Here is a 13,272-nt window from a genome sequence, read left to right on the forward strand (position 1 = left end):
TTCATCTTCACCTGGCAAGCTTTTGTATTTAAAGCCAGAAGCTATAATACTGAAATTACTGTTGAAATATAACCTATTTATTCTAACAATAGAATGTTAGTATACATATAGGGAAGAAAACCCACAATATCACAGCAAAATGACATTCAGTTACATATAATGTCATGGAACATGGTAACAGGTTGCACTTTGAGCACCAGGTTGCACACGATGCACTTTATGTGACGAGGACACTTACTAGTCCTTAACTCTGTGTTTCCTGTTATATAGCTTTATGTTGTAAATGTAGCATGTAGGGTTCCTGGAGGAACATTGTTTTATTTCACTGTGTACTGCATCAGCTATATATGGTTGAAATGACAATAAAAGCTTCTCGACTCGACTTGAACAGGTCAGTTCCTTTTAACACTAGTTTCAGCAGCTATAAACAATCACTAAGCTTGAACTTTTCTGAAAATAATATAACAAAAAGATACAGCTTTTCGTGTTCCTGAAAACTTTACTGTGGTAGAAAACCTACAGCTTCCAGAAAAGTTAAGATTTTTTTTTTAGCGCTGAATATTAAACACCTGCACACAGAAAATCACTGACATGTTTTTCATAAATACAGCACAATTTTAAAATCTGTATATCATTAGTTGATCATTAGTGCATTAGCTGTTACTATAAAAATGATCGTGTATGAGAAGGAGTACATTAACATAAACCTGTGATTCACTTGGAACTCAGGCAGAAGAATTCAGAGCTGGTGTTATAAAATATGAAACACTATAAGACACTATTTAAATATTACATTCAACAGTTTTAAGCACCTTCTTGCTGTGGGCAGAGACTGCTTTATCCCTGCAAATCTTTACTTTTTAACCAAGCTGGGGGTGGGATGGGTGTGTGTGTGGGGGGGTAGAGCTTTGTAGTTTGACTCAAAATATTTGATTCCTTCTTTGCTAACATTTGATTTGTTGAAGGCGAAGGCTCAAATAAATTCGCTTGTATCTTTCATCACTGTCCTCTTGCTCCCACACAGCTGTCTACTACACTTCTGACTGATCACAAAAAGATTACGAGAGCCATGGGAAATTATAGCCTGTCTTCACTAATCTGGACAACTCTGAGATGTAAACAGCCAAAGCCTGATTGTCTTAATACATTTCCTAGTTGAAAGCGGTGTGAGTGCAGCGTGCCGCAGCATGACGTCTGCCCGTTGCAGATCATGATCTTGTTGCGATTACTGTTTGTTCTGCCGTGGAATAACCTTATATATAATTCTACTCTGATTGTGTAGTCAGGGCTTTCTTTCTTTCTTTCTTTCTTTCTTTCTTTCTTTCTTTCTTTCTTTCTTTCTTTCTTTCTTTCTTTCTTTCTTTCTTTCTTTCTTTCTTTCTTTCTTTCTTTCTTTCTTTCGTTTCATTTGCACCATTATAAGAGCATTTGGAAGACAATTTTTAACACCTTTTCATTAAGCCTATGCTATGCGTCGATGATTAGTGACCCAAGAGAAAAGACTCTGAGATAACATTCTTCTTTTACTGACTTTGCATTGAGAAAAAAAAAGCTTCTGACAATGAGCAACTATTAGGCGAAAGAAGTCATAATCATTAGGCATGAGAAATATAATAAATTCTTCTATGCATTGTGAATTTCTTTTTAAGAATTCTGCATTAATAGCAAAACCTCGAAACATACAATCAGACCTTTACTTTAGGCTTTATGCAATATATTCTTCTTATTATTTATTTTTTGAAGAATATCCAACAGTACCATACACTGCTGAATAAGCATATAAAAGTGCAAACTGGACATCATCTGCACCTTGCACATTCAATATTTTCTTTGTACTATAGTATATAGACTACACTTGCCCACCTAATTGTTTACATATATTACTATGCATAAATTTATCTTACTGTTATCAACATACACTATGTAAAATATATACAGTATATAGCTACTAATATACAGTTTTTAAATGTAATAATTTCTTTATTATTATGCGCAGCACATTCTACACTCTACACTCATCAGCCACACCTGGAGTACCTGTAGCTCAGGGCTCAATTATGCTATTATCCAATCAGCCAATTATGTAGCAGTAGATAAATTATGCAAATAAATGCTGATAAATAAATCATGCATATGAATAAATCATGCTGATACAGGTCAAGAGCTTCAGTTGATATTCGCATTAAATATCAGAATTGGGGGAAAAATGTGTACTCTTGGGTTCATGCAGATTGGTGAAAAAAAATTTTATCCAGTCAGCAGCAGTTCTGCAGGCAAAAATGAATGAAAGAGGTCATTAGAGAATTTCCTGAGCTGACAGATACATTAACTCAAATACTCAAATAGCCACACTTCACTACTGTGCTGAGCAGAAAGGTATCTCTGACTGCATACAATGCTGGCCATTAAGGTGTATGGACTAGAACAGCAGAAGATGACGTTGGGTTCTAATATACAGTATATACAGTCTATTAGTAGCACAGCCTTCGCTCTCCACATGCATCAATGAGCCTGGGGCAGTAATAAAGCATATCAGCATATCAGCTTTGAGGATAAAAAGCTCACTTGCTGCCAAATATATTTCACCATTCTATTTTTATTATAATTTTGTTTTATTCTCTCTTCATCATGGCAGCTGTTAGCGGGTGGGAAATATTAGGCAGCAAGTGAACTTTTTGTCCTTAAAGTTGACGTGTTATAGGCAGGAAAAATGGGCAAGCATAAGAATTTGAGTGAGTTTGTCAAGGGCCGCCAAATTGTGATATCTAGACGACTGGGTCAGAGCATCTTCAAAACTGCAGCTCTTGTGTGGTGTTCCTGGTCTGTAGTGGTCCAAATCTATCAAAAACGGTCCAACGACCTCTCTCATTCATTTTTTGCCTGAAGAACTGCTGCTCAATGGATTTATTTTTTTTTAACAATCTGCATGAACCCAAGAGAACAGATTCTTCCACAATTCTGATATTTGAATTTATTAACTGAAGCTCTTGACCTGTATCAGAAAAATAAATAAATAAATACAATACGTATATATATTAACTGGGTGATTAATCACATGTTCTAAATGTACCTTAAATTAACACTGTTCACATTTTTTATATTTTAATCAACCTGAGCATGGACAAATATAGATACTTTATGCAAATGTATGTTCGAGTGGTCAAACTGGATTGATCAGACAGTGTGAATTATTGTTATAAACCAGCATGGCTTGGATAGGCTGTAACATGAGCGACATGTTAATAGTAATATATTTTTTGTAAATGTTTTTGAAGGCATTTATTTAACATTAATGTAAAGAGTCTTTGTTGCGAACACTAAAAGTGTAATTGAGCATCTTCAGGCTAGAGGATCTTATGCTTTCTCTGTAAAATGACACAAATGTTTGTCTGTTGTTTGTTTAATTTTGTTAATTGAATGAAGTGTCTAATGGTTAATGAGGGAATGATGATTTATCTTGACTATAAGAGAAAGCAGGAACATCTCTAGAACATTTTACAGCATTATACCGAACTAATAACTGTTCAATTGTGCAACGTTTTGACATTAATAAATTAAATATTGAAACCATCAGGCAAATCACTGTAGTATTAAAGGAAAAACACACTCTGAACCATGCTGTCATATGTGCTGCATCATGATCCACATCATCCCCTGCATGGCGTGAATTATTTTAATATGTAACAGCACGGCCGCTCTTGTGTTATTCCTTACATCACTGATTGCTTTGCTGTTCAAGCTCTGCAGCTCAAGTATTTGATTTACCTTTCATACTTTTTATCCTGCTTAAACAGCACACTGTATTGGGACAGCCCATCAAACTACATCTAAATCTAGACCATCAAAACATTTTGAATGAAAAATAAACACATTTTGGACAAAGAGCAGCAAGGGGTTATATTTATGGCATAAGAGGGAAAAACACTTACACATGCTGGCACAGGAAGCCATATACATTAGTCATGAAAAACATAATCAGATTCATTGTGGGATTGAAAAGCTTCTGCATCGAGGAACAAAAGGTTATAATCAGAGATTTTTGTAGAAGCATGTCCAGCAAAAAAAAAAAAAAAAGATTCTTTTTTACACCTGGTTGTTTAAGACTGAGCAAAAAGTATGCAATAGAAAACAAAAAGCAATATCCACAAAAGTGTATTAAGATTTTCACCTCAAAAGCCTTTTGTCTCGTTCGTTATGAATATTAAGGTAATATTGTAACATAATGTTCCCAATTTCTATGCACGTAAAAAAAAAAAATAATAAAATTCGAAATAGATTTGTTGCAAAGTTGAAATGTACAAAAAGCAACATCTTAATTGGTAATTCTTTTGTTCCTTTTTTTTTTCTTTACTCTCTCAACCCACGTAACATCTGACAGCCTCATGCTAGGAGGAGCAAAAAGACTGGGGCTTTTTAGACTGCTAATTGATCTCTTTTACATAAAACCACAAATCGCAAAAAATAGCATATTCACTGTGAACAAAAACAGAACTTGTCGAGCAGCTCCAAAGCACTTACTGTTCTGAAAGAATTGCTAAATTAATCGCATCTTTAATTACACCACTGATCATCAAAGGCTTTCGACTTCGACTGCCTGTTGCAATGCACTTATAAAGTGACTCTATGATCTAAAGTCAAGTAGATGATGAAGCATATTAAAAGTACAGAAGCAGGATGGTACTGCCTGGCAGATGGCACCTACAACAGTGCATATTAAATGATAATGTTTGGCCCAACATGAAAAATCGGTTCAGCATGGAAGGACCTTCATTATTGTTTTTTATTTTTTCTTATAAAGCCTTGCATAGCCATAATCTGCTATTTTTTTTTTCATCATTTTGGCTGCTGTTTGGAGGACAAATAATTTTAAGTGCTACTTAAAACATACCGTAATTTCCGGACTATAAAGCGCACCCATATATAAGCCGCACCCACTGAATTTGACAAAGATTTAAAAAAAAAACATAAATTAGCCGCAGGTGTTTACACTTAAACTAATTAACTTTACACAGGCTTTAACGACAGTGTCTGTTACATGGTGTAACGGGTGAAATATGTTGTGGCTCCTTTAACAGCAGAGCGGCATTTTGGGAATAGCCTGCCGCCGCATTGTTTCGGTATTACTGCATGTGTGCAAGACCGAGGAATATGTCATTATTTTCTGATGCTCATTTCTAAGTTTCTTTGACTAGCTCGTAATGCTGTTGCCAAGAAAAATAAAAAAGCATGAGTTTTGGAAACCTGTCTGTGCTTAAATGATTTCTGTTGCAACTGGAGTTAGCAAGCTCTCCCTTCACCCAGACTCAACGCGTTACAACGGCTTGTATCTAAACAGTAGCCGACCAAGTAAGTCATTGTTCACTGTCTTCCTCCTTCCTTTCACAACAATTTCTCTGTTTTTTTTTTCTTTTGCCATCGTCATGCGTTTAAAAAAAACTTATTTTCTCCCGATGCCGTGCAGCTCAGAACACTGGTGAGGTGCGTTTTTTTCGTTTCCGTTCGGGGATTTCATTGGTCTAATGTTATGGGGTTCAATTTTTTGTCTTGAAGTTTGTGAAACCGGGAAAAACCCAGGAAAAATTCATAAATAAGCCGCTTCGTTAATTTGAATACATTTTAAACACTTTAATTGGAATAACTCAACATTGCTGTTAAAGAGTTGAAGCAGCTCTGGCAGAAATCCTGTCTGGAGTTCTGGTTGTAGTTCCATTCGTAATTCAAACCAGAAAAGATGCTTCGATTTTGTCACATACACATTATATTTTTTTATTTTTTTCACATATACCAGCTTGTTAGGAAGCTGGGGTCAGAGCACAAGGTCAGCCATGATACACAGCACCCCTGGAGCAGAGAGGCTCAAGAGCCCTACAATGGCAGTTTGGCGGTGCAGGGGCTTGAACCTCCGACCTTCTGAGCAGTAAACCAGAACCCTAACTGTTGAGTTGTATCTGCCTGGTTCCTATTAATATAATCATTTTGATTTCTATATTAACAATTCGGAAATAACAATAAACAACACTGGGAATTGTGTGTGTCATTTATCAGGTATCGGTTTTTATTTCTGATGTGTAAAACAGAAAGGGTTTTACTGTTTCTTAATAAAATTCAAGAGCTGCTATAATAAAAGTGATAACAGGAACTAATTCGTTTTAGGGATGTTCCACAAAATAAAAAAGAGTTTAAATAAGATATTAAGTACATGTCATTGAGTAATAAATACAAAATAAATGCTTTTGTTTAAAAATAGTTATAGTATAAGAAGAGTGAAACACTTCAGAACATTGTTGTTGCTACTGAAAAAATTATTAACTTATTCAAAAATTTACTTAATTAAAATAATGAATTTACGGTAGCTTTGTGCCAGTCTGCATCGCACCACCTGGTCATTGATTGTGTCCTTTAACAATATTTCCTAAAGTGTTTTATTCATTACTTCTATATCTTATCTTATAAATGCTCTGTCAATAATCTTTTTTATTTTATGCATATACTGATGGATGTCATACAATGCTTCAGATTCTATCAGTAATCTGATGAAGCTACATGGGTAATAAGACAAATGTAAAAGTCTAAAACCATGCCATTGTGTAATGGGTGTAGTTAAACATGAAGCTCTAACCAGACCATAGTATGGTACATTGGTCTCCATAGAGAAAAACACACTGTCCTGGCAACCAAAGTGTTTTGGGCCCAAAAAGTAGGAACATATTGACTGATCAAGTCAATATACTAATCTAACCCCTGTAGAGCATTTCACGCACTGAAGATGGGACCGAACCTGAAAGACCTGGAAAAAAAAAAATCATTAACTAAAGATGGCTGCAGTTCTCTGGCTCAGAATGACATCTCCTATTCACTCCAAATCACGATTATTTTCCACCACTAATTCTTCGGTGGTTTGAGCCAAAAGCTCAAATTGGTATAGCTCACCACATCATGCATGTTATAAATCATCTTGGGTCAAAAAAGGATGATTTGATAGGAAAAAACTTGATACACCAAGAAACTATTTATTGAAATCAGCCTTTTTTTCCAATGTCTCATCTCTTTTTTATAACATAGACATCAGTGCATCTTTCCAGCACATTTAGTACTCATTGTATTTTCTTATGTGGCTATATTTTGTAAAAAAAAACAAATATCCTACTATTGATCGGAAGAGGTTTTCATTGCGACCGGTTCCTCTCAGGGTTTCTTGCTCATCATGTTATCTCAGAAAGCTTTTCCTTGCCCTGATCACCTATGGCTTGTACCTTCAGGCATCTAAATCTCCATGGAAATTTGTGTAAAGTTGCTTTGTGACCAAGTCTATTGTTAACAGCACCATATAAATTAAATCTAAAATAGTTTTTTTTGTAATTAGTAGTTCACTAAGCATGAAAATCACAGTTGCCCAGCTACACAATTTCCCTTTCGAGCAACTCCTACACAGCCATCAATCTCAGCAGTGATTACCTGTTTCCCTTTTAGTGTGGGCATTTTTTGATTATTGTGAAAAGACCAGACTTGCTCTTCAAATACATGCAAAGGGGCTTCTATAAATGTGTGGTGTTTCGCTAGGATCTTTTTTGCAGTGAAGAACACAGCCAAGTAGTATAAAAGTTGTATAATCACATAATAAAACTTATTATTTATTTATTGTTATAGTCACAATCTTAATTGGCTGTTTCCTTGAATTGTTTTAAATTATACACTAATGTGTTTCTTCATCGCAAGCTTAATAATGTGAAAACAAGTACTGTATAAATAATGTCAACTTCAACTGAACGGCAAATTTAATAATAAGAAGAAGACCAATTTCAACACAAAAGATTTAAATGAATATTTTAACACTAGTGTTAAAATGCAGCAAGTGATTGTTTTCGTTTGTTGTTTCGTTGATGAAAAAAATTTAATAAGCTCTCTCGGCTTACATAAATTTATACGATGGCATATATCTATTTGCCTTATGTATTTAATATAGAAGTAGTTTGTTTATACCCATAAAGTTTATTTGTGCTTTTGAAGTAATTATCACTTTTTGATCATTCATGTTTTTTTAATCATCACAGGCCTGTTTAATGATCGATTTTTATTGGTCAGAAGGTGTTGATTGGTCTATAACAGCAGCTCTGACACTAGTTCCAGCTGCAAGGCAAATCACAAGTTTAAGACTTCAGTATCAGCATTTTGTACTAGAGGTAAAGTTTTTTCCAACACTAAAAGGACTTCAGGGCAGAGAACTTTACATTTTATGCTTGTTTTTTTTTTTTTTTACTTACTTTACTTTTTAAAACTTTTTTTAAGTGAGGCTGGTGAAGAAGCCCTGTGTCCTAAGTGATAACAGGTGGCAAGTTGTTTCCCAGTGCCACACATTATTACATTTAACTATTTTAATATGCATAATACCTTTTACTGTACATTATTGAGAAATCAGCTCACTGTAAGTGATAAGAAATAAGCACAATGTCTTTCTTTAATAAATAATTGAAGGATAAAGAGAAGCCTAGGTGACCGTCTGGGGTCCTGTTTAATTCTTAGCCTTGACATGCATGCATATATTTAGTAACATTAAAGTGGTGTAATATTGACTTTGATTTCTTGGCAGGTACTCTAAAACATGCTGATCTAAATCACAGAGAAGGCTGCAGCTTTCTAATAGCCTTTCAACTAAATAAGACACAAGCCTTTAAGCAAGCCTTTAAAAAAATTGACAGAACAAAGATGTTGCCAAAGCTTTTATATGCGAACAAGGTTCGCGGCTTGTTTGCGAATCCAAACTGAATAAAAGCTGAATGGCATTGCTTGATCAAAGCGTTGAAGGTAGAGGTAAAGTCTGCCTTTCAAGTCGTTGCGTGTTGGCTGATTTGTCTGTAATTGGTGGGAACATACTGCTGAACGGGTAAATAACAGGATACAGAAAACATATTTGAGTCGGCTTCATGCTGAGTATGTGATGATGGCTAAATTGATACACTTCCTCATTGGGGGTCTTCTTTTAAGCGAAAGCCATCTTGTAAAATGTCATGGTATTTATCAGTGCAACTAAATGTCAGCAAGAGCAGCTTTAACTGACTCTGTGACCTATGCACAGCATAGATTTTTCAGATATTATTTATAATAGTGAAGGACATCCGTGTCTATTTAAGTGATAAGATGGGGAAATATTCATAATGAAAATGCTACATGTTGCATTTAATTTAAATGCCAAAATGAGTGCTAAAGAATGTCGAAGCATGTCCTTTATTTGCCAGTATTATGCTGCCAAACTGCTTGCCAAGATCGCTGTAAACTTTGAGTCAACTCGTCCTTGTTCTTATGGCTGACATTTATGTGTAAATCTACTTACCAATCATCAGAGCTGCAGGAAACATTTACTTCAGTCCACCTATAAAACAGCCATGCTGAAAACCTGATTTACCTTTTCTCATACAACACATTTGCACCAGCAATGATATAATGATCCATTTGAATTTGCAGCGCTGTTCCAGAAAAAATGGATTACAGTGAGAACTACCAAGTCTTTTAACTACCTGAAAAGTGTCATAACGATACAGCAGAGTTTTCATGGTTTATGAACACCTTCTGTACCAAAAAAAATTGGGAGGATCTGATTAAAGTGTATTTGAATGTTTTATGACGACTCTAAAATTATATCAAATTCGATAATCTTTCATCATTTCTAATTAGATTTTTTTTACACGTGCAGCTAAGTATCATTGGTTTCTAACATTAAATCACAATATGCAGATATTTTCAGATCATCATAGTATTTGTACATAAAGAACTTTCTAAAACACAGTCAAAATGTGAAGAGGCAAAAACCTACAACAAAAGCTAAACCTTTCAGTATGTCCTCATTGTAGTGTCTTGATGCATCATATACACCATTCAGACATAACATAATGACATTATAACATTATGAGCGCTGAAGTGAATAACACTGATTATCTCTTCATCATGGCAGCTGTTAGCGGGTGGGAAATATTAAGCAGCAATTGAACATTTTGTCCTCAAAGTTGACGTGTTAGAAACAGGAAAAATGGGAAGCGTAAGTATTGAGTGAGTTTGATGAGGGTTAAATTGTGATGTCTAGACGACTGGGCCAGAGCATCTCCAAAACTGCAGCTCTTGCGGGATGTTCCTGGTCTGCAGTGGTCAGTATCTATTAAAAGTGGTCCAAGAAAGGAACAGTGGTGAACCGGTGACAGGGTCATGGGCGAAGGCTCACTGATGCACAAACCAACAGAAACAAGATTATTAAATAATTGAAATTAAATGAAAGGTTATTATTTTACAAAAAAATATTTTCATAGGCAATTTTCACATGCATAAGCGCATACATAATTAAATATTTGTGATGATTTAAAATTACAGAACACACTTTGTTGTCGTCCCCTCACTCTCACACGTTCACTCAGGTTCTCCCTTTTAGCTATGCTGCCATAGCGAGTCTTGCCGGAGTCGAAGCTGCACAGTGACATTAACTTTCATACAACAATAAGGACACATAATATTCCAAATCCTTCTGTTCCTGTCACCCCTCTGTCTTTCTCTCTCTCTCTCTCTCTCTCTTTCTCTCTCTCTCTCTCTCTCTCTCTCTCTCTCTCTCTCTCTCTCTCTCTTTTCTCTCTCTCTCTCTTGGTCAAGTTACACATGCTCCTGAGGTTCCAGTGACCACTGTTTCTCCCTCTCTTCGCTCCGTGGATTGTCCCACTTCATCCATTCCTGCCTCTGGAAATTTTTTCTCTTCGACTGGAGACCACTCTGTGCAGCTGGGGACGGTTTGTCATCAACGCCTTGGGTGGTTCCATAATATTGCCGAGTAAGAACGGGAGCTATGAGGATGGATTTGGACTGTAGTCAATGTCAACAGTCTGCAACATTGACTCAGGACTACAATTTGCTTCTGATCACCATCGCTCTATCCCGCAACATCGTATATCTGCAATAAATGGAAATTCGGTGCAACCCAGATAAGTCTGGTTCCTCTCAAGGATTCTTCCTTATGCCATCTCGTTTTTCTTTGCCACAGTCGCCACCGGCTCGTTTATCAGGGACAAACTTACACTTATAAAGAACACCACATTATCTGTGTAAAGCTGCTTTGATACAATGTTCATTGTTAAAAGGGCTATACAAATAAAAATGAATTGAATTGACTCTAAATTGGATTACAGTTCAATACATATACACATTTGTGCATAGGGGCAAGTTAGTGTGGTCAAGGAGGTACTGTGGTTTTATGAACTGGAATTTAATTGTCTTGGGGAAACTGTAAATGTTAAACCAAACTTTAATACATGTCAAATTTTATGTTATTTCTTATGTACATGATCAAGTATTATAACAAGTCTAAATTATTTACATTAAGTTATTGAGATGATCTTTGTGCCATTACTTTTGTACTATTTAGGACTGGGAAAATTGAGATGTGAAATAAAATTGTGATGAGCTGTTAAGAGGTATTAGTCCAGAAGCAGTCATTTAGCTTTCATTTCAATCTCAATAAGAACATAATGATCTCTATTGTTGGATCAGGTTTCTCTTTGTCTACAGGCCAGCCTTTGTGTTGCAGACTAGCTTCCTGTCCTTGGCAGGCCCCAAAGTAGGAGAGAACAAGTTGTGTGACAACTAAAGACTTTCCATGTAGACTTCTTTTTGCATGATGGCCTCCATGGGCTTTTGTAAAGCTTTCAGACTTCCAAATGAGGATGTGGTCTGGTTGCTATCTAAGCCGGCACATCAGAAAGTTTGCTTTGATTTGCCAGATCATCACACATGCTCAGAGGCAGAAATCAGAGATTGCTGGCTTCAGTCCTTCATATGTCTCATTTGATCTCTGGCTGCCTGGCTTTCTTAAGCTAATCCATGCTGCGTGCCTGATGTTCCCCTCTGCAGATCTCACTGCTACTCGAACCCCAGCTTGTTTTCTGCTCTGTTCTCTTACTCAGGTTCATTTCTAGTTACCTTGCCACATATGTTAGGGGGCATATCATGTCCATTAAAGTATTTAAACATTTAGATTTTTCACAATTAAAGCAAAAGATTAGCCTAAGATACATAAATATCCTTGTATTATATTATTGCAGTTAAATGTTGATACATAGCTAAGAATGTGTCAAACTGCCAGAAATGGCAAAAGTACACTAATCCTTCAATCAAGTAGAAGTACAGATACATACTGTATGTTTTAAAAGACTCTGTCTACTAAAAGTACTGTCTACACTTTTCCACTCAAGTTAAAGTAAAGAAGTTTGGGCTCTGACATGTACTTAAGTAAAACATTACTACTACCTGTTACTAAAGCCATTACTACTACCTGTTTTAGTGTCATGCTGGTCATGCTGGTAACTGGACCTCACATCATATTAATATATTAATACAAAATAATTTTTTATTTTGTTACAGTATCTAATGAATCCAGGCTGAACAACCAAACAATATAGAAAACAAGCAGAGATTGTGATCAGGAATGTCTCTGTTCTCAGTCATGTTTACATTCCTGACTCCCTCTGTCTCATTTATGTTAGCCATACTTATTATTGCCTCTGCCTTGCTTGTTATTAGCTTCGTAAACTAGCCTATGTCTGTGGTGTGTGAGAGCCAGGAAATACACCAGTGGTCGATTAGAAAAATCATGCAGTGACAGGAAATAGTTTGATGGGCTTGAAAACAGCACACAATGAAAAAAAAAAAAAATGTCACCAAATAGATTAAAACTAAAGTAACGAGACTCTTTTGAAAATGTAAGAAGTAGAAAGTACAAATATTTGTGTAAATAATGTAATCAATGAAAAAAAGTAAAGTACTGATACCAGAAAAATCTACTTAAGTACAGTAATGAAATATTTGTACTTCAAACTGCACTGCAATTATTAACTATGCACAGACTACAAATATTTCAATGCGATATAAATGATAAATCTGTATATCATATTTATTTTATTCAAGAATGTCTGTTTCTATTTAACGTCTATTTAAAGTTGTACCAATTTATACACTGCACTTATCTATTAAACATGGTGGCCTATCTAAAATTCTAGAAGTGAGTGAAGATGTTTCTTATCCAGCTTTTCTTGGATTGAGGCACTCTACTGGACCACATGTCTTCATTAGCATCTGGGAGGATTTTCAAGACTGATAACGACCCAAGGTTGGAGCCAGTAACTAGGGATTGAAATTGACCTCAGCAGCATCCAAAAATAAGTCCGGTTCATTGTTATTTTCTCATTTTTAATAGGAAAAATATACTAGCAACTAGTTAGTTTGCTAATCTGTCCATACCTGTAA

This window comes from Silurus aristotelis (genome assembly GCF_946808225.1).
Source record: "Silurus aristotelis genome assembly, chromosome: 16".
NCBI lineage: Eukaryota > Metazoa > Chordata > Actinopteri > Siluriformes > Siluridae > Silurus > Silurus aristotelis.